Source organism: Microcebus murinus, chromosome 4 (genome assembly GCF_040939455.1).
Source record: "Microcebus murinus isolate Inina chromosome 4, M.murinus_Inina_mat1.0, whole genome shotgun sequence".
In the NCBI taxonomy this organism is placed as follows: domain Eukaryota; kingdom Metazoa; phylum Chordata; class Mammalia; order Primates; family Cheirogaleidae; genus Microcebus; species Microcebus murinus.
Genome location: NC_134107.1, coordinates 29,943,416 through 29,966,223, shown reverse-complemented (window position 1 = coordinate 29,966,223; position 22,808 = coordinate 29,943,416). Strand labels below are relative to the sequence as shown.

The 22,808-nt window shown below is 47.3% G+C and overlaps 1 protein-coding gene and 1 pseudogene across 1 annotated transcript in view; one reads left to right on the top strand and one right to left on the bottom strand.

Annotated features, from left to right (window-relative positions):
• The window catches only part of LDLRAD3 (low density lipoprotein receptor class A domain containing 3), a 234,275-nt gene that overhangs the window by 133,510 nt on the left and 77,957 nt on the right, over window positions 1-22,808 (top strand). The gene's annotated exons all lie outside the window — the stretch shown is intronic.
• Window positions 13,109-22,256, bottom strand: LOC142870431 (uncharacterized; annotated as a pseudogene).

The window sequence follows — 22,808 nt, the reverse complement described above, 5'->3', positions numbered from 1 at the left end:
GGCTGCTGGGCAAAGAGTTCACAGATTCAGGCCAACACTGCTAGATCTCTGGCATCTGTACCCTCCACCCATTGTGACTAGGGACATACCGTATATGGTTCATTGGTGGAACTGTCCTCCAGCCACTGCTGAAATTTAGAGTGCCCTGTCTCTTCATATGCCCCCCTGCCCCTCCCCCGACCATATGGGGTCTGTCGTAGACTGGATCCTTATTCTCAGTTCTTCACTCCCTCTGCCTGTGACCTGGCGTCATGGGCAGAGGAAGTGTCCCTGCGCATGGGTGCTGGGCTTGCCTTGACCAGTGGCGTGTGGGCAGTCATGGCGAGGTCAGAGGCTTGGGCTCTTGCGTGTCCATGATCTGCCAGGAGGAGAACATCCCCTGGGAAGTGCTGGTCCAAGGAGGACGCAGTGGCACGTGGGAAAGACCTGGATCCTCTCCGCAGCCCAGGGTCAATCGCAGCCGAGGCCAGCAGAGCTATCGCTAACCTACAGACCAAAGAGAAGACAGCAAATCTTCGATGTTGTAAACCACTGAGATTTTAAGGTGTGTTTGTTACAGAGCAAAAACTGACTAATATTGGATCCTCAGGAAGTGTCTGTATGTATTTAACAGGTATAGTCATACACCACACAATGGCGTTTCAGTCAACCATAGACCACATATATGATGATGGTTCCATAAGATTATAATCCCATTATAATTACTGTACCTTTTCTGTGTTTAGATATGTTTAGCTACATAGATACTTACCATTGTGTTGCAGTTGTCTACAGTATTCAGTACAGTAATACGCTGTGCAGGTTTGTAGTCTAGGAGAATAGTCTATACCACATAGCTTATGTGGGTAGCAGGCTGTGCCATCTAGGTTTGTGCAGCTGAACTCTGTGATGTTCACACAATGATGAAATAGCTTAACGATGCATTTCTTAGAATGTGTGTCCCTGCCGTTAAGCAATGCATGACTGTATTTGTATTTATTAACTGCTGCTATGTGCTAGGCACAATGCCAGGAGACACAGGGATATACCTGATTTTGTTAAATCTTAAGATGGCTATTCAGTGTAAGCATTATTAACAATAACATCATTTTATGTTTCGCTGAGAAGGAAACAATACTGACCATTAATTATGGCACACTATTGATTTTAAGACACATCTCGATTTCAAAATGTTAAAATGTGAAAAAAGACGTGCATCTCAGCATTGAAGAATGGTAGTGGGGAACAAGACCAGTGTGGTCTCTGCTCTGATGGAACTTAGGTTCTCTAGGAAAAGCAGGTGTTAGGTTGGCCACTAGTGGGAGGACTGTGTCGCAGAGGCAAATGCAGGATTCTCTGGAAGTGAGTGACGGGGTAGTCTGTAGGGTGCTAGGGCTTTCTTGAGAAAGCGAGGCTGAAGTTGAAACCAGAAGGGTGGTGGGGTGGGGAGAGTTAACTGGACAAGAGAAAGGAGGGTTGAGGAGAGAAGGATCATTACAGGTAGAGGGAGTGGCAGATAAGCAGATCCCAAGATGAGAAACAGTGTGGTGCATTTGAGGAACGGAGAGATCCACGTGGCTGCCCTGTGGTGGTTGTTACATAGAGCTCTATGGTAAGGTACTAAAAACAATTTTTGCCAGGCACAGTGGTTCACACCTATAATCCTAGTGCTTTGGGAGGCTGAAGTGGGAGGATCGCTTGAGGTCAGGAGTTCCAGATCAGCCTGAGCAAGAGTGAGATCCCAGTCTCTACTAAGAGTAGAAAAACCAGCCAGGCGTTGGTGGTGCACACCTGCAGTCGCTGCTGCTTGGGAGGCTGAGGCAGGAGGATCGCTTGAGCCCAGGAGTTTGAGGTTGTTCTGAGCTAGGCTGACACCACTGCACTCTAGCCTGGGCAACATAGCAAGATTCTGTCTCAGAACAAACAAACAAAAACTCCAGATTTCATTGAGAAAAACTAATTCAGTAGGGAGGATGCTGGAGGATCAGGAACACAATCAGATATGGAGGAGTTTTGCTAAACTGACTCAGCAGGGTTCTTGCTAGAATGGGACAATGCAGAGAGGAACACAGAAGCCCAAACACCAGGGCCTGGTTGAGAAGAGAGTGTAAAAGCATCTCTTCTCAACTAGGAGAAAATCTTTGTCGTGGACAGGAGAACAGCCTGGAAGGAACCTGGTGTGGTCCCCAGTGGCCGATGGCATGGTGGCCTGGGACACCACATTAAAGATGTTGAACTCTGTGCTTTGGGCCATGGGAAGTCATGGAGGAGACACCTGAAGGTGGTGACAGTGGGAATAGATTGGGAGGTGCAGCTTCAGGACATATTTGAGGCTGCAGTTGCCAAGATTTGATGACAAACTGAATGAGGGCAGCAAGGGGTAGAAATAGCCCGGGGCAAATCGCCATGGGGACATTAACTTTGTGGAACTGGAGAATCTGCTGTATTTTTTTCCAACGGTGTTTGCTTTCTGCTTTGCTGCTCCAGGCCCCCCGCTAGCCTGGGTAATTGAGAGTAAAAGAGCTTATGCTTTTGGAAGAGACCTTTGCTTTCTGTTGCCAAATAGAACCCAGTGACTAAGCAGCCAAAGATAATTTCTAGAGAAATCGCAGAGGGCGTGTGATGGGAGAAGTGCTCATTTTAGTTTAGTTTTTCAAGTATGGATGAAAAAAAGCTTTAGATTTTAAAAATATAGTAGTCTAGGTTTAGGGGACGCAACCTAAAAATGTCACAACCTAGAATTTGTAGGGTGGTCAATATTAATCCCTACACTTGTGGCTACCAAGTGATATCAAGAGCTTAGTTCGAGGCACCGTAGCAAAGAATCATCACCCTTAATAAGGAATTTGTGTAGCTTTCCTTAGACTAAAACTGCTGGAGGTCCATTTAATGGGAGGAACGTGGAAGCCTTTTTTCTGCTTTTAATTGAAGGGTTTGAAAGCCCAGCTGGGCTGAGAAAGGCAAGAATGCTGACTCCGTTGGAAGGAACAGAAGGAAGCTGGGAGAGGCCGTGGGTGCCTCTCTGTACAGGTGGAGTTTTCTTCTTAGTAATTGAGTGTTTGCTTCACAAAAGCTTCCTCATCTTTAACCATCTTTAACCGCTGCAGCAGGAGTTTGAAGATTTCTGAAACATCCCTCATTTAGAAGCAGGCCGAATGATTCCACACTCATGACAGTAATTGCTTCCTGAGCTCTTAGCTGCTGCGGTAATCTTCAGAGCTGTTTCTTTAGTTCCCCCCATTTCTGTCCTGTGCAGGTTTCCCCTTCTCTTCCCTCTCCTGGTCTCCCCCTTCTCCCTGGAGAATGGCAGAGTCCAGCCTGGGCGCCTGGCAGCGTGTGCCGCCTCCCAGGCGGATGGCCCAGGTTGCAGAGCCAGGGGGCGGGGGCGGGGATTGGGTGTGGACAAGGCTTACTGTCTCTCTACAAGTTTGCTCTGCAAGTTTTTAGAGCCGTAGGACTTCTGTGTTGTGCTACTTGATTGTTAAAGGGACGTTTCTCTGTCCAAGGACTGACTGCTTGTGGTCCTCAGCTCCCCAGCCCCCCACCCACCAAACACCCTTCGTCTCCCTTGACTCTTCCTAATATTCATTTGTGCTACAGGCACATCATTTGCGAAGGGCCTGTGGCTGCCCAGTCCCACCCAGGTACTGGAAGAAAAACAAAGCGCGATCAGATCAAAGTCGCTCACTGTCTTGCAAGGGAGAAACATAATACCCTGCAAACAATTACCCGAAAGGGTGATAAATGCTGTAATAGAGAAATGAGCAGCACTCGGTGGTAGCATGAGGCTGGCGAGGAGTGACGGTTTTTCCTAGGGCGATATGGCAAGGCTTCAGAGAAACGAAATCTCTGCCCAGTCTTCAAGGATAAATAATAATGGACCCGGAAATGAGCATGAGCTGGGCATCTAGCCAGAGGGAAGTGCATATCCAAAGACAGAGATGCCATGTGGCTGCAGCAGAGTGTGTGTGGGGGAGGCATGAATCTGTTAGGGTACATCAAGGCTGGCTCGTGGGGCCCCTCCCTGCATGCGCCAATGGAAGGTGGAGACAGAGGAAGAAACCCAGGGGAAATGAGATGTTCAGCCCTGATTAGGGAACTCGTAGCAGCGGCTGGTTATCCCCGAGCACAGTGAGATTCTGCTTATCCGTGGATCTTACTGGGCTCTGCTGTTCCCCGGCAGGATGAGCCTGTGGATTCCTCTGGATGCCGGGTGCATCCCGAATAGGAAGAGTTTGGGAGGCTAGATGAGCACCGAATGGATGTCTCCCCCTCCTTCCTCCAGCCAGGGGCTTGATAAACCTTCTTGGGTTGTGTGATCCAAGTCAGTTCTGTCTTTTTTTCATCCCCAGTTTGACTACCTGCCAGTTGCATGGCCGGTGAGAAGTGGAATTGTGCTCTGTGTTGCAAATATGACAGTTCCAGCCACGTCCCCCTCCCGCTCCGGGCAACTCTCTTGTTCCCTCCTGGGTTTCTCTTTGGAAACGCAGCAAGTTCTCAGTCGGTAGACCTCAAGGATTAATTAGCCACAATCTACAGACTCTTTTGGACTGAGCCAATAAGTCAAAGGTTAGTTTATGCCAGTAGCATGGGCTGTAGGTTTTTGCACAGACCACAGAGTTTCAGAAGAACTGTCACTGCTCTGTCACACAGCATTGGGGAGAACACTGAGTGCCTGCTCTGCTGCCTCGGGCTCTCCCACGTGCATGGGTCCGAGCCGGACCGCCCTGCGGGGCCAGCAGGGAGATACCCGCTTGTCGGTGCTGAGTGGCTGTCCCCTCTCCTTCGCCCCAGATGTTAAGTCGAAGGGATGCTTCACATATTTGTTTCTTCCTTTGTGGGCTCATTTATCGTCGGCCTATTGTGACCTTTTAAGGGCCAAGCTTTTATCTTGATTTTGGAGTGTGGTCAAGGTTTTATAGTTATTCTTCAGATGACAGGAATCTGACTGTGGCTTTGCTTTTTTCGAGGAGGTCAGTTGGCGTCAGATTTGGGCCAGTTAGGATATGAAGGAGGAAATCTCCAAGGACAGATGCTTTGTCGTCATTACTTGATTAGTAGGGCAGCCTTTCCGTGCAGCTCAGAACCTTCTATAGATTTCCCTCAAATTCACCCTGGTTGGCCAGTGCCTGCCTGCTTTCCCTTCTGGAAATGTGCTGTGTGTCTGGGGGGAAGTGACTCCATAGTGTCCTCCTCTTCCCAGCACATCCCTTCTCCCTATCCATAGTCCTATTAATTCTATCTTTCCCCCAACCTCAGTGGGGCAGTTTTAAAGTATATTCACAAGTTCTTTGACATTCCTGCCTTTGAGGGATAGAGCCTATGTCCTCTCTTCTGGAAACTGGGGCAGCTGTTGTGGCTAATTTGGCCAGTAGAGAATGGCAGAAGTGATGCTGTGTGACTACTTCACCTATATAAAAGGGTACACCACTTCTTCCTTGGTGTCCAGAATACCCTCTCTTGAAAGATTCAGCCGCCCTGTAAATATGGTGTTCTGAGGCTGCCATATTGTGAGGAAGCCCAAGCTAATCTGTGTAGAGAGACCATGGAGAGGCCCATGAGGCAAGAGAGAGATGCCTGGGCTGCCCCCTGCTGCTTCAGCCTGCTTCCTTCCAGAATTCCTAAAACATAGGAACTGTGAGAGAGTAAAATGTCATTGTTTTAAGCCATTAAATTTGAGGATGATCAGTTATGCAGTGTAGGAACATATCCTACTGTTAACTGGAACATGAGTGAATCAAAAGACATCTCCCTGCACCATCTGTGTGCTCCCCTGGGTGGAAAAGCTGATTGGCTCCCATTCCCAGAGAGAGCTCTTGGGGGCAGCTCAACCCTACACTGGGCCCCGCATTTCCCAAGAGAGCTTCCGCTTGGCCCTTGTGTTCCTGAGCTCTGGCCAATGTCCAGGTTCTTCTGTGTCGTGTCTTGGTCACACAGAGCTACTCCTCGTCACCCCACGGTCACATCTCCAAAAGAGGATGCCCCAGCTCCTTCTCATCTCAGGTGTCATCCGCCAAGGCTGTGTAGGGTGCTGAGCCTGAGTCCCTGACCTCCTGCTGCCTCGGCCTGGGGAGGGAAGACCTTTATTTTCTGTGCGCCAGCCCCATGCTAGGCATGGAGGATACAGGGGAGAACATTAGTTGTGGGAAAGTTTTCTTTAAAAAGAAAATCCATCAGGCTTTGGATATAAATTTCCAGAGCAAGCTGGTTCTGCAAAGCCTCCTCCTCACCTTAGCATCTACATTAGTATATTCAAGATAAAACACATTAAGAGCCCAGACTTTGGGTAGGGTCAGAGGGCAGCTCTTCCAGTTGGCAGCTCTGTGACTTTGGGCAAGTCACTTAACCACTCTGAGCCTCTTCTGCACAAAGGCGAATGGGCCTGCCTCCTGTGAGAGAAGGCTGCCAGCTGCTTAGCAGGTACTCCTACCTGTGGGGTCCATTTCCCTGTAAACCCACAGCCATCAGAGCTACGACCCTAAGCCTTTCCATCTTTGGAGAAGCACCAGATGGAGAACCAAGTGGGTTCTCCAGGGCACTGTGTCTCTGACAGCTGACAAAGGTTTACTTTTTCCTGACACCAGCAGGGAGCCAGGGGTCCAGGCTTGGTTCCATCTGGCATCTTGCTTCCTGGCTTCACAAAAGTGGAAATACCAGAGGAACATTCTAGAATGTGAATGTTCAGATATAGCTGGGGGTAGAATAGACCCTCTTCCAGGAAGGCAGGGATTGGAGATGTTCAGAATGGACTTCCGTTGTCTAAAGTGCCCGGTGTAATACTCCCCCTGTTATATCCTCAGAGAAACTGCATTATTGATAAACGACAGAAGTGAATCTCTGTTAGCCTTCAGTCATTCAGCAAATATTGAGTGTTAGGCCCTGGGGATGTCTCATGGAACAGGAGGGGCCCCTTATGTGGTTCTGTCCATTTCTAAAGACTGGTACCAGTTTAAAAGCCTCATGTAAATCCTGATTAGTTTGGGGAAATTAACTGTACTTTGATTATTATTTTCCAAGAAGAACAAAGATTTGCTTTCTGATTGCAAGAGTAATCTTTTAGAGCAAGAGTTGTAAGGTAGAATCTGGAAGGAAAGGGATAGAAATGTCCCTTGGATCACTGATTCCTTCTGGACAATCAGACTTTGAGACATTTGGAAAGGATGAGTCACCTTAGACTAATTTATGGCGTGCTTTCCATTAGAATTGCAAAATTCTTACACTCCGAGGGTGTTAAAATATGACTTCACGTCGTATTTAATACATACTATATTTAAAACCGGGGTATGAACTGAAACATGAGGCGAAAGCTAGAAGGAGCTGTACTTTTTTGCTGACTTCTGAACTCATCTCAGTTCTGCCATTGTCATTTTTGTTTCTGCCATCGATTGTATTTCGTTAATGGATTTTGAGCCTGAAGCATGCCATGAGTTTTCAGGATTATTCGGCGAGCGCAAACCCAAAGCATCGGGACACCCCCGAGCGGAGCCGGGGCTGACCAAGTCGTCGCCTGAGTCCCCGGCTCCCGCCCGCCTGACAGTGTGACGGGCAGCGTGACGGCCACAGCTGCCGTGGTGTCCACGGGCTGGGGCTCCACGCCGGCTCTGCTCCACCTCGGGGGCAGGGTGCCAGGGTTGGCGCAGGTGCCTCAGACGGTGCGTTCTCTGCTTTATTGGCCCTTCAGCTCCTAATCTGGCAATAAAGTTCAGATGATTGTGTGAGACATTTTTATCCTTGGTGAGAAGATCTGGAAAGTGGAAATGAGTGTGATCGGGGTTCTGTGGAGGCAGGAGGTATTAAAGGAGAAGGCAGCATGGCCGGTGTCAAGGAGGGTTAGGAGCTGGAAGAAAAGGCCCCGGACAATGTCTGGTGACGGTGACCCTTACCCAGCGCTGGTAGAAAGACACAGGGCAGGGGGAGGGGCATCTGCAGATGTCGCTGGTGAGTTTCAGCATGTTGAGGGAGGCGGTGCAGACATGCTTGGCGTTTAATGGATGGAGCCAGGGAAATTTGACGTCCCTCATGGCAGGGTTGTCTTACAAAGCAAAGATTTGTCCCACCCCAAATACCAATACAGTGCTCTGATTGAGAGGCTTTAGACCAACTCCTTCAATTTGTAAGAGAGAATGGAGGCCCAGAGAGGTGATGTGACTTGCCCTAACTCACACAGCCAGGGAATGTCAGGACTGGAACGGGAACCCAGTCCTTGAGACCCTAAAACTCAGGTCTCTTTCCATCATCAATTCTATTTAGCTGGGACAAGCCGAGAAACAAATATGAAGGAAGCCAAAGCTGTGTGATGATGTAACAAACATGATTAAAAAGTGATCAGATCCCGTCTTCATCAGATGAGCTCATAACACCATGCGCCTCTCTTCAGAGAACCAATGCCAGTCTCCCTCGCCAGAATGATGTCTTTTACTCCGTGGGTAGAGATAGCTGTAGCAATAGTTGTACTAATTAGAAGTTGTCATATGAATGTTCCATGTTTGCCAGGCACTTTTCTGAGCACTTGGCGTATAGCATTCACTTAAACCTTTCGAGGACCTCATGGGGCAGTAATGATTGCTCACGTTTTACTGATGAAGAAAGTGAGGCCCAGAGACATTAGTTCATTTGCCCTGGGTCACGTCACTCAGCTAGTAGGTGAAGGGGCTAGATTTGAACTCAACAACCTGGTCTACACTTCTAACAATGAAGTGAACTGCCTGCAATAGGTCTGAATGTTTGTACCTCCCCCAAACTCGTATGTTGAAATTCTAACCTCCAATGTCACTGCATTAGGAGGGGAGGCCTTTGGGGGGTGATTAGGTTGTGAGGGTGGAGCCCCCAGGAATGAGATTAGTGCCCTTAGCAAAGAGGCACAAGAGAGCCCATTTGTCCCTTCCGCCAGGTGAGGACACTGCAAGAAGGTGCCATCTAGGAGCCAAGAAACAGCTCTCACCGGCCTCTGAGTCTGCTGACACCTTGGTCTTGGACTTCCCAGCCTCCAGAACCGTTGAGAAGTAAACAACTTGTTTATTACAATAAGCCGCCTAGTTTATGGTATTCTGTTACAGCAGCCTGAACTAAGACCCTCCCCAGTTCAGTATTCCGTCCCCAGTACCCAGCACGTAATTGGCACTCGATAACCATTTGTTGAATACACAACTGGATAGAATGAATAAACGGCCAGAGGAGCAATTCAGACAGAACAGCAGTGGCCAAGGGAAGGGAGGATTGATTTATGGGAGAAAATTAGAGAAATGAAATCCACAGATAGGGTTTGCCTAAGTGAGAGTGATGACTGAAGCCAGACAGCGCCCAGGGGAGAGGAATTGTTTCACATGGTAGGCGAGGGGAGGAGAGGGGGGGCTGGGGCGGTGGAGTGCAGAGTCTAGGCTGGAATTTAAATGAAGACCCACAGAGCTGACGTTCCAGAGGAACGGCCTGTGCAAGGGAAGCATGGAAATGCCATCGAGTAAGCACATATGCCCAGCGAGGTCCTCGCCGTGCTGCGAGCCGGCCAGCTCACCTTGGAACCACGGTGGCGTCAGTGGCTCCGGGGAGATGCTGCAGTGTGCGTACTAAATTATTGGGGTTCTGGAAAAGAAGAGCTGGTCTGGGAATTCAGCAGTGGCATCTCAGAAGAAAAGCGTTCTCAGAAGCGTGCAGGCAGGCAGAGCAGGTTTGGGTAAACACAAAGTGCTACGTGGGCTGTCTCAGGTGACCTCTGCTGGGAATTGCTTCTCTCACAGGGTTGAAGCCCAAAAGGTGGCTCCTGGCTTGCAGGGGGAGGCTGTGCCGGCGTGAGAGAGTGGGCACAGCCGGGAGGGCTCCTTCCCCACCAGCCCAGCGCCTGCCACCTGCCAGCCGCTGCAGAGAGAGAACAACAAGCGCGGCTGTTACTGAGCGCTCGCTGTGTGCCGGGCGCTGCTCCGTACCGTTTCACCACGCACTCATCGGAATCCTTTGGGGAAGTTGCTCCTGTTATTATCCCTGTTTTTTTTTTTTTTTTTTTTGAGACAGAGTCTCACTTTTGTTGCCCAGGCTAGAGTGAGTGCCGTGGCGTCAGCCTGGCTCACAGCAACCTCAAACTCCTGGGCTCAAACTATCCTTCTGCCTCAGCCTCCCAAGTAGCTGGGACTACAGGCATGCGCCACCATGCCCGGCTAGGTTTTGTATATATATTTTTAGTTGGTCAATTAATTTCTTTCTATTTTTAGTAGAGACAGGGTCTCGCTCAGGATGGTTTCGAACTCCCAACCTCGAGCAATCCGCCCGCCTCGGCCTCCCAGAGTGCTAGGATTACAGGCGTGAGCCACCGCGCCCGGCCATATCCCTGTTTTACAAGGGAAGAAAATGACACTTAGCGAGAGGATGGGACTTGCGTGAGGTCCTCCCGTAGATGGCAGAGCCGGGATGAAAACCCACTCTTAGACCTTGGAGCCCCGGCTCTTAACTCCCGCCTTCCAAAGACCCGATCCCTGAGCCTTAGGTTTTGACAGTTTGGTTTGGGTGGCCCAGTGAGCAAACAAAGTGACAAGGAAGGGCTGTGCTGGGTGCCCAAGAGAGGCAGCGAGTTGGGGGCGTGGGGGGAACAATTTGTAGACACCGTCCAGGATGGAGCAGCAGTGGTCAAGGAAATGGAGGCTCAGGGTGGGGCAGAAATGGAAAGGGCTCGCACTGTACACACGAGGGTTAAGAACCGAGGCAGTGACCTCCCCAAGCCTCAGTTTTCTCATCTGAAAAATAGGGACAAGACCCATCTCCTCAATTGCAACTATCAAATGAAATAATGTTGGAAAGAGCTTAGCACATGGGAGGACTCCGTAAATAGTAGCTGCAATTATTCATTGTTGTGTGGTTATTGCTATTGTTATTATTATTAAGCAGGCACTGTCTTAGGTGCTGGGAGACTAAAAACAGTTAAGACCCAGCACTTGAGGTGCCTGTAGTCTAGGAAAGGAGATACACATGTGAACAGATAATTCCTTTCTAACTGCTTCCTTTTCTGTGCACTCCCTACCCCTGCTCGGGAGTGTGTGCACGGTGAGTCCTGAGCAGATACTGTCGAATGAATAGCCATCAGTCCATATTTTTAAGTATAATATATGTGCGACGTGAGAGTTGAACCCCATCTGTAGGTTGACCGATCTGGGCCAGGCTTGGCTCTGTTCTGCTAGCTGGGTAAAGGTTTGCCCTCCCTGTTTCTCTTTCTCCTGGGAGAAATGGGCTTCCCACAGCATGGTTTTCTCAGGGCAGCATTATAAGTCCCAAGGCCCAAGCCCAGCTCCACAAGCATATTTTAAGCATCTGCTCATTTGCCCCGTTGACCAAAGCGAGTCATGTGGCCAAGATCAGGCTCCATGGGGCAGGGAAACACACTCGGGGCCTAGGGAGAGAGACTGCAAGGTGGCCCGGCCGAGGCACGGGTGTGGGAAGGGGTGGAGAATTGGGAACAATCATGCATCACTCACAGCGAAGTTTGGTGGGAGAGTAGGCCTTAGCCACAAACGTCTGCCCCGTGGCCTGACAAATGTCTTGTGTTCCAGGAGGCCAGCCAGGCTGTGGCACCGTGCCGGCCCCCCCTCCCGACTCTGGCCTGCGGTTCTGTGCCAACCACCCAGGCTCTTAAGGGCCGGCTGCGGCTGCAGAGCTGAACTCTGGCTCAAGCCAGTGCTGCCTTATTGAGTCTGCCCTGGACTCATTATTTACATAGACTGTAAAATAAAGCTTAACTCAAAATTACAGTAAGTCAGTGCATCTGAGTGAAGCCAGCAGCCGGACTTTCATAGTTGAAAGCAGACTAAATAAAAGGGGGAGGGAGAAAAAAGGAGAGCTGCAAACAGAATGTCAGGGAATGCTTAATTATATAAAGGTTATGCGTCTGCCTGCATAATTGTCAAACGCGGCTAATGGCAACAGCTGGCGGAGGAAGCTGGGCTTCAGCTCTGTCATGTGTTTATCTGCTGCCTGTCACCCGAATGGCTACAAGCAGTATTGATCACAAGTTAATTTTGCCTCATCCTTTCTTCTTGGCTCTACCCTTATCAGCCTCACCTCCCCCACTAAAATAGGAAGCCTATTGAATATATGGCAAAAAGTCAGAGTTTTTTGGGGGGGGAGCAGAGACTACCAAGTAACGTAGAAGCAAGTTCTTATGATATGCCGGGCACTAGCCTAGGTGTCATTTATAACTGATTCTTCAAATACAGCAACTCTATAAGGTCGTTATTATTTCCGTTTTACAGATGAGGATACTGAGGCCCAGAGAGGTTAAGTCACTTGGCAAAGGTCACACAGCTTGAGGTAGCCTGGTGATTCTCTTAACCATGGCCCTCCTGATTGGGCTCTGCAAGGTGGTATTGTGGGATTTCTTTCACTGCACTTGGAATGAAATTTGAACTCTTTACCAAGGACTACATGCTCCGTATGTTCCAACTCCCAACTTGTCTTCATCCACATCTGGCATTCCCTGCCTTGTCCCACACACTACTCTCCTTTCCATTTCTTAGACGTGCCAGGCTCTCTCCTGTCTAAGGGCTTTGCAGGTGCTGTGACCTCTGCCTGAAACTCTGCCCCTGCAAGAATCACGACACCCCAGTGCTCCTCTGGTAAGTTGACTGTGTCGCTCCCTCACCCTTAATATTCTTGATCACAGCACCCTGAGTGTCTCTTCCAGGGCAGTTATCATTGTCAGCAGTGGTGGGTGTGTGTATTGTTGCAGGTCTCTACTCTGGTTGCACATGCCACGTGAGCAGAGATTATACTTGCTTTATTCACCATCTGTGCCCAGACCTGGCACACAGAGGCAGTGCAGCGGATCAGATTGAGGGCTCTGAAAGCAATTGCCTGGGTTCAAATCCCAGCTCTGCCACTCTTTGCAGCCTGTGTGGCCTTAGGCAGATGACTTCTCTCTGTCCTCTGTTTCTCCACCTGTAAAAGAGGGATAATGATAGGGTTCTTGGTTAGAATGAATTCACTAAGGCAGAAAAATGCTTAATATAGTGCCTGATACGCAGTAAGCCCTCAGTAAATATTAGCTGCTATTATTCATCATTATTAAGACGATTATTAGTAGCACATATGAGATAGTCAATGCTTGTGGAATGGAGGAATGAATTTCTAATTGTAGAAGGGGAAACAGGCCTCAGTGGTTCTGTGGGAGAGTTCCCAAGCTCTGCTCCCCGACATGCAGCTGGGTGTGAGACTGCTCCGTCTGAGCGGACACGCCGATTAAAGGGTTGCTCTCGTGCCCTGTGCTCGTCCCCACTGCGGGGCTCCCAACAGCGCAAACCCAGTGCCGCTGTGTAAGGTAAATGGGTTTGGAAGACTGCCCTTTGTGATTCTGTAAATCGCTTTGGTGGAGCTGGACAGGGATGGACAAGACGATTCCAGACCATATGGAAGGTGTGGCTGGTGGGTCCAGTTCTCTGACACCCCCTGCCACCTGGTCTGTTGTGAAAAGCCACTCCCCTTGGAAGGCAGCTGGTAGAGAAGCGGTAGGCTTGTGCTGAGACCCAGCCAGGGACAGATGAAGCCGGTTTGGAGCTGCCATGGAACCCAGTTGTCCTGCACGTTGCGACGTACACCTGCAAGGCCCCCGTCACCACACGTGCAGTCTTCTTTGGAGGGCTCAGTCCTGCTTTCCACTCTCCCTCCTGGACTTCAGCAGGCTCCGCAGGGAAGCATTAGCTGCCTGTGCTCTCTCCATTCCTTGCTCCTGCCTGCTGCTGGCTCAGCTCCTGCCTGCTGCTGGCTCACCTCTGCTGGCCTCTCCGGGCACCACGTCCGCCGTCAGCTCGTGGGCGGAGATCTGCTCACTGGGCACCCTTTGCCTCCTCCAGCCTGTGCCGTGTTCCGAGATCACTGCGGGCAGGGTTGCTTTAATCCTGATGCAATCACCCCTAATAGGATCCAAGTGCTCAGATCTCTCACTGAAGAGAGTAAATGATCGCAAAGACCCCTGCCAGACTCATTTCTGCCAATCCCAGTGTGCAGGGGAGGGGTGGGGCATTGGCCCATGCTTGTGGAATGGAGGAATGAATTTCTAATTGTGCCATCAGAAATGGAAGGCTGGTCCCCAGAAGAAGCCAGGTGATGGCTGTGCCTTTGGGGCAGCAAAGTCTGGTGCCCAGGTCATCCACCAGGGCTGTCAGCCTCGGTTAGGGTTTTCAGTGGAAGCTCATTCACATATGCAATGATGGGACGCTGGGTGGTCTAAGTTGCCCTTTGATTTTTAGTCCCTGGAGACTCCAGTGTTCCTGTTGTTATTTGGCATGTCTGTGATTTCAATTTCCTTTTTAATTTCTGTTGTTGGGAAGAAAGAACTCCGTGGAGTTACAGTCTGCAAAGGGCCTGTGTTGTAAAACCAGCGGGTGTCTTGAATGGCTGAGGAATTTGAACATGCATAGTCATCCCTGGGCCAACCCACTGCCGAGTATGTCCAGTGAACTCAACTCCGTAAGCAAAATTGTGCAGGGTCAGCCCAGAGGAAAATTCAGCAAATGGTGAGCAGTAGTCATCCCTGACGGTGGATCGTTGGAGAATTTTATGTCTGATTTTACACATTTTCCAATATTTTTTCCACTGAGCACATTACTTTTATGTTTTGAAAGAAAGATACACATTAAAAAATAAATAACATCTATACTCCTGAACACTCAAGTTTGTGATCTTAATATACAAGACTAGAAAATGACTTAGATCTAAGTTTTAAGGAATATATTTTATTCTTATTTATATTAATGAAGTATTAACATAATACAACTACAGGTTTGCATATGGAATTGAGGTTGGTTGAACAGGGGTTGGAAAGACTATCAATTATGAATAGTTTATTGTGAAAGTTAGAATCAGAAAATCAAATAGTGCTAGAGAAGAAGGAATTTTTGTGCTTTATATTTGAATTTATATAGTATATGCTATTTAACCCTGGTCTGGTCCGTAATGACTCCACGCCTTAGTTTCTCCATCTGTAAAATGGAAATAAAATAGTACCTGCCCATGAGGTTATTTTTAGGATGAAATAATTCATATTTATGAAGTTCTTAGAATATGGCTGGAACATAGCAATTACTCAACAATTGTTTGCTGCTGCTGGGTTAGTCTTATTGTTGTGATATTTAGGCTTTTGACTATAGTTCATGCTTACACATCAGAATGAGCAGCACTTAAAGTTACAATAATGTTAGTGAACCTGGGGACGGTTCTTACCATGTCTGACCCATCATGCACAGTTCCTTGTTTAGCTTCTCTCATTTGCTCCTCACATCTACTGCATACCATTCACTCTGTTATTATCTTCATTTTACAGATTAGGATGCAGGGGCTCAGAGAGGTTGAGTAACCTGACCAGGATCACACAACTTTTACAAATTTGATCTTGACTCCAAAGCTCATGCCTTGAATCACTGTTCTATTAGCTGCTGTTGTATTTTGTGTTCTCCTGCAGATATCCAAAATATACCCTTACCTTTACTTTCCCTGGGCCAAACGTCCACTAGTTGAGGCGTTTTAGTGCCTTTCCAAAGGAATATGTTGGGAATTTCTCCAGCTGTATCCCCAAAGCAGCCCCTCGTGGTGATACCCCTCACTCGCTAATCTGAGGCATTAGGGGGGCGAGAGGTTCATACCTCAACTGTTGTATATTGGTGGCAGAGACTTGTTTCTAGAAATGTAGAGCATCAATTCTATGGTTTGCGATTAAACTCAGAACGGGAACTGAAAGATGAAGAATGAATTTCCTGTTTGTAGTACAATGTCTAGGCAAACAATCAATCATCATCGCTGTAAACACCCACCCTGTAGGGTTTGGTCCCAGGGAGAGGGCTCCCCTGCCTCCTGGTAGCTGGAGAATGTTGGCCCGTCTCGTGCCTACGGAGCAAATTCCTGTGCTGGGCGCTTTGACACGTAAGCTCCCGGAGCCACCATGCAGGGAGCTCCCCCGGGGCCCGTGGGCAGAGGAGCCAGAGGGGCCCTGATGCAGGACTGAGGGAGCCATGGGCCAGAGGAACTGGACTTTATCCCGGGAGCAGCGGGGAGCCCAAAGGGCAGAAGTACGATCAGATTTGCCCTTAGCAAAACCAGCCTAGCTGCGCTGAAACAGAGATGGGCAGAGGCAGAGGTTAACCACGGAGTCCAAATGAACAGTGGCGGCAGGCGCTCTTCTCCGAACAATGGAGGGAAGTGGCCAGGCGGGAGAGGCGTCAGGGAGGCAGAGGCAACAGGACTCAACTCTGGATTTGGTGGTGGAGAGAGGTTGATGACGAGCCAGCCAGCCCCTGCCTCCAGCTTGAGAGATTTTAATGGGCCTTCCCAGGTATAAACGTCCTGTTCGTCGTGCAGGAAGGTTAATTTAGAACAGTATGTGGCGTTAGTTCTCTGCCACCTTCTGAGCAGAACGATATTAGCCCTTTTCTAAGACTCTTCTAAAACAAAAACGTAAAAACCAAGGGGTCTGGCTTGCAAACGGCTGTGGCAGAGGCTGCTGCAAGCAGGAACTGGTGCTTTGCCGCTTCCAGCGTGGAGCAGAGGTGTGTGGTCTGGGATTTCCTGTCGAATCCGCCTTGCAGCCTCCTTTCCAACAGCCGGTACCTACCTGGAAGGCCCGTGTGAAAGGTGAGCAAGGAGCCAAGAAAGGTTCTTTTCCAGCATCTGTGCGGAAGAGGTGGGCCGGTGCCGCAGCAGATCTTTCTGGGCATCCCACGGGGGTGTTGTGGGCCGGCATTTCGTAAGTCCTTCTCTGCTCCGGCTCCCCTCCCGGGAGCTACAGGCACGACTCGTACTGTACTGAGGACTCCCTTTGCGGGGACACGGAAGGGCCATGCAGGTTGGCAGTCAGAATGTGGGAGGTGGCATCCCAGCCGACACTTCTGCCCCACGCCTCCTTGCTGGTCCTAAAACCTGCCTCCAGAATTCACCTACCTCCTCTGGGTCTTTGCTCGGAGAGACCCTTTCTGACCACCCTCTGCCAAACTGCATCTCTTCCCTTCCCTGCTTTACTCATACTTGCCCAGGTTCGCTCTTCTGGAAGGAGTCAGCTTTGCATCTGGAATCCAGCCACAGGTGTCTCCCGGTCCAAGTCCGGAGCACACGATCTCTTTCTCTCTTACGGACTGACTCTTGTCCTTAGGACTCTGCGTCTTTGTCCTGCCCTGTGGGTGGCCAGAAGCCTCTACTGGTGGCCCGCTCAGCCCTGGCCTCTCTCCTGGAATCCAAGCTGAGCGGTGGAGAACTAGAGCAGGAGCTCCTCCCGTGTAAGCATGAAGGAACTAAGAGCCCCCCGAATGGTTCCTGCCTTCTCCCCGCTCTCACCCCACCACCAGTAATGTGTGGGAAGGGAGCGTGGCTCCCTTCCCTGCCCTTCCCACATGAGTGGATCACAGGTGGCAAAACGTAATGCATCAGAGCACTAGTCTGGTGTGGGGGACCTTTCTCTCTCTCTGAGTAACCTGCTTCAGAGCCTTGTCAAAGGTGGGGAGGTCAGTATTTATGGGAGGTGAGGTTTGCATAATGAGCAGAGCTATGAAGTGCCTGGCAGGGTCCTGAACTAGCCCATTTGTAAAATAACTTCTTTTCTAGTTGCTTTGGGGCTGGAAGACATTGTACCAAAGTAAGAGATTAGGTAAGTGACTACATTTTTTTGTGCTTTATTTTTTATGAATGAAAATACCATCCCTATTATTGGGGGTGATTTACCTTGATTAAAAAAAATTGTGGAGGCGGGGCGTGGTGGCTCTAGCACTCTGGGAGGCTGAGGAGGGAGGATTGTTTGAGCTCAGGAGTTTGAGACCAGCTTGAGCAAGAGTGAAACCCTGTCTCTACCAAAAATAGGAAAATATTAGCTGGATAACTAAAAATGTATGGAAAAAAATTAGCTGGGCATGGTGGTGCATGCCTGTAGTCCCAGCTACTGCGGAGGCTGAGACAGAGGGTTAGCTGAGCCCAGGAGTTTGAGGTTGCTGTGAGCTAGGCTAATGCCACAGCACTCTAGCCCAGGCAACAGAGTGAGACTCTGTCTCAAAAAAAGAAAAAAAAATTGTGGTAAAATGTATATAACATAAAATCTACCGTCTTAGCCAATTTTATGGGCATAGTTTAGTGGCATTAAATGCATTCAGATTGTCATGATGATTTGTTTTTTGAAATCCAGAAAAAAATACCTGGGTGTATTTTGTCCAGAAGGGTTAAAAGCAAGCATGAGAATCTTGCTTAAAAGCAAGCAAGTAATCTTCCTTGGCTACGCTTTGTAGCCACTATGTTTGGATAGTTCATTCCAGTTTGCATGATCCCTATCACACATCTTGCCTCATTGAACCCTCCTGGGGCCCCGGGGTAAGATGAGTATGGGACCAAAGGTGGCCGAGGCCTTGGGTGGTCCTCATTTCGAGCATGTTCTGGTGCCATCTAGTGTCTGTGGGGCCTCGTGCCGGCGGGGCTAAGGCTGCTGGATTTCCCCTGCTTTGGGTGGAGGCTTTATAAAACCAGAGTGGCTTTAAAAGAGCACCGAGGAGATGTTTGTCTTTTTAGATCAGCTGGTATTTTTTTCCAGCCTTGATCCCTTGGAAACTTGCAACTGAAATTTACTTCATTAACAGAACAGTTTGTCCCTTTGAAGCTCAGACAGGGTGAGATTAATATGAACCCAATATTAAGCTGTTAAGCGTCAATTTGGCAAACCTATTTACAAAGAAGAGCTGAACACAGAAAATGAAGGTTGCATTAAGAGTCTCCTTTACCAAATTCACTCTCCCTTGTTGGACAGTATATCTCAGTAACCAGTGTTTTTGTGTTAGAGAAGAGGAAAAAGAAAAACGTGTGTGTGTGTGTGTGTGTGTGTGTGTGTGTGTGTGTGTGTGTATGCATGAACACATGCTTTGATGATGTGTGGTTATTCCAATAGTAGTAATTAATAAGATTAATAATGCAATGTAGCTAAACTTATACAATGCTGATTTTGTGTTCAACATTGTTCTAAGTGCTTTATATTTTAAATTTTTAAAATTGAACAACAACCCAAAAGGATTAGGTGTTATTTCTCCATTTCAGATATGAGGAAACTGAGGCACAGAATGGTTAAGTGCTTTGTTGAAGGTCACAAAGCCATAGTAAGTATTTTGCAATAGAACAATTTCTAAGGACTTGGAAGTAGGTGGATTTTAGATGGAGTTCCAGGCGATGGTGTGCTTTCTTTTGCTGCCCTTTGCTCCTCGGGTACCTTCCCAGGGAGGCGGCTGTTGGCTCTGCACAGCCATGTGTCACCCCTAGTCCTGAGCACCTAGCAGCCCGTGCACTGTCAGGGGCTCTCAGTTGCACTTGCTGAATGAGTGGAGCAGGTGGAGCTCACCTGGGGTCTGGGGCTTGTTTTAAGGAGCTGCTGACAACGAGGTTGCGAGAGGCTGTGCGTACCCAAGATAGTGTACCGCTTAGGGCCAGCAGGTCTGGGCTCTGTCCTCAGCCCTGTTACCCACCCTGTGACCTCAGGCAAGGGATTTCCTCTCCCTAGCCTCAGTTTCTCCATTTGGGGGATAATAAAATGAGTTTTATTTTGTTTGGGTTTTCTTGAGAGGATACACGAGGTAATGGTTATGATAGCACCTTGTTCAGTGTTTGGCACAGGGTGTGTGCTCATTCAGTTTTACCTTGGTGCATGTTTTATCTGGAAATTGAAACTTATTTTAGCTCTCCTTCCACAGTTTTCTGACATCCCCTGCAGTGAAGATTCGGGTGCCCTTCCACCTGAGAGGGCTGGGTCCGTCTTCTATGTTGCAGGATAGAATGGTCCGGCCCTGAGTGGACGTGGGTTTTTAGATGTCTGTTCTCATTGGAAGAACTGAAAGCTGAGAAAGTTCGGCTTTGTCCCCTCTCTCTTCTTACAGATTTCCATATATATATATATATATATATATATATATATATATATATATATATATATATATATATAGTGTATGTATACACACAAGCATGCATGGCAACCTGAATAATTTTTTCCTTCATATTGTTTTCATTATAGCATGGTTGCTTAATTTACAGCAAGCAGAAAATAAGCTGGGTCTTGTTTTGATCCAAACATTGATGTTTTAAAGGTCATATACAATATTAACATAACATATAAAAATACCTTTTTAGAAGCTCCTGTAAGAAAGAAAATACAACATTTAACCTCACAACTTTCCTCTTTGCTAGAACTACTGCTAGGGTTTTAAATAGACTTTTGTGTTGTTTAAGCTATACATCCAAGAAAAATCTAAAAAGATTAAAGAGATGTGCATATAAATGATTGCACAGCAGAACACGAACATGCATTGCACACAGTAAAGAAAGTTAGAAATATTATCAAATATGCAAGGGTTCTAGAATCAATCCTTTAAACCCATTCCACAAACAATATATAAAACCCATCTTTTTGTTCTTTATAGGCAAAGCCTAGATTACTAAAATCAAAATTGAAAAAAAGTAATCCTCTAAAAGGAACCGTTTGCCCACAATATTTCTTGCTTATGTCTGCAAGCAAGCAATCTGAGATTTTTAAGATGCTGGCTTTTTATTCTGAAGTGAGATTGGACATGTCAAGTCACTTTTGCCCCCAAAATAATCTTTTCAGAGAAATACTAGAAAGGATAAATGGTTAAGGGTGTTCCTTCTTCATTTTTAGTCAGATAGTACATTGATAATCAGAAACTCAGAGTTGTGACTCTTGCTTATAACTGACTAATCCTTTTTCCAAAATCATTTTAAATTTCATGGTACCACAGAATCACCGAGAATGAGAGTGCTGTCTTTCAGCTTGCCACATATTAAATAAACTGAGGAATAAAGAGCAAGCCTTTCTCATAAAGAGGTAGGTAAATTTTGATACGAATGTACAGCCAGGTGCTGTGATCATCACGGTTCAGTCCTTTTGCACTTTATATGCACACACAGAACACCTGCTTTGAAACAATTTACTTGCTTCTAACAGCAGTAAGAAAACTAAGCAATCTTATGGTCAACAGTGTTCCTTAAATTTTAGAAAAGCTACATAAGAACATTCTTTTCCCCTTTAAATTATTTCTGCCATCACTGACCTGCTCAAATTTTAAGGTGAGTTTTTTCAATGTTTTCTATGTTCCAAATCTTCATAGGAAAAAAAAAAAAAAAAGCAGTGAAGGCTCCATGCTTCAGTCAACAACTCAATCTCCCTGAAAATACTACGTAACCCAGTTGATGTCATTCTCCAAGACAGTGGGGTTAGCAAAGGAGCTAGTTCACACCACTTCATAAATAAGCTATAATATTCTCATGGGCCCAGACATCTTGACAAGACATAAAGGTTCACCCTGAATCTAAATATATATGTCTGAACAGCCAGTGCTGCATTGTGGCTACAACTTCACTTTTATATCATTCTATCTTATTAATATTAGCAAACTACCTTTCTAGGTTAATAGTTCTACCAAAATATAAATATGGAAGTTTATTTTTAATAAGACAGTGTTGCAAATTATGGTCAATGAACATCTTTTCACCAAATACTTAAAGCATTTTCACCAAATACTTAAAGCATAAAAAAGGAGAATCTTTACAAAAATATGCAGAGACACCACAAATTGGTAGCTGCCCATAACATTAAACAAACTGGACTCTTAAGAGTAGCTTCTCAGCAGCACGTTGTTTTAATTATAACCATTGCCTGCTACCAGGAAAACTAACAAATGTTTTTTAAGCATCATTGCAACATTATATTCCTGATAATTTAAGTAAACCAAACTATAAGTAAATGAAGGACACATACCTAAAAGTTATCATGGTTTATACCGTGAGTGGCCACTGAATTTAGGACTAGTTCAAGACCTTTATCTAGACTTTTTACCTCTACCTAATCTGTGTTCTTGACTGAGATTTGACTCTAGGTGGTTCTTTTTTCTTTGATTCCTTTTCATATCTTGAGCCAGACTTAGAATGTGTTTTGGAATCTGGTTTAGAGGTGCCTCTAGCTTTGGTGTAAGATGCAGACCTAGATTTAGCCTTCATTTCTTTTTGGGGGCTGGAACTGGGACTGTGGTCTTGAGTTGGATTTACGTCTTGAAACAGATCGATTTCGGGGTTTGAATCTGTCATTATCGGAACAGGTTCTGCTAAGCTGTGGTCTTCTTGTTGGTCTGCTGTTTCTAGGACTATAAGATCTTTCATAGTTGTAATCAGAAGAGCAACTAGGTGATCTTCTTTCATAACTTCAGCTTCTAGAATGTCTATATCTTACTATAATCGTCACAGCATGGAGAACTGGTCACATTCCTCCCTTCCTTGGCTTTCATCTGACTTGATGTCCTTCAGATCCCCATGAGCAAACTGTATTTCAGTTTGACGTCCACAAACCCATTTTCTGTCCAAATTATGTGAAGCACCATCAGCATCAAGAACATCCTCAAATCGAACATAAGCAAATCCTCTTGGATGGCAAGTGTAGAAGTCGTGTGGAACGTACACATCAACTGTAGGACCATAACAACCGAATTCACACTGTAAATCTTCAGACCTGGTGTTATCAGCCATGTTCCTGACGATCAGAGACTTGTGGGTGGGGGCGGGGGTGGGTTGGGCCCCAGGTAGCGGGACATGAGGACAACATGAGTCTCAGCCTCGGCCACCAATGGTCCTAGCAAACCAGCCTGTGGTTCCTTAAACACACCCAGCCAGAGGGCTCTGCTGTGTCAACTACTAAGCTGGATAATTGTGGATCGAGTATTACAAGAATGGAGATAAAACCAAAAGAACATGATACATTGGGATGGACGACCAGACACTGAGGAAAATGTATGTTTGTCTGCATGTTACCTGCTATAAGGTAAAATTATAACATCAGTCTC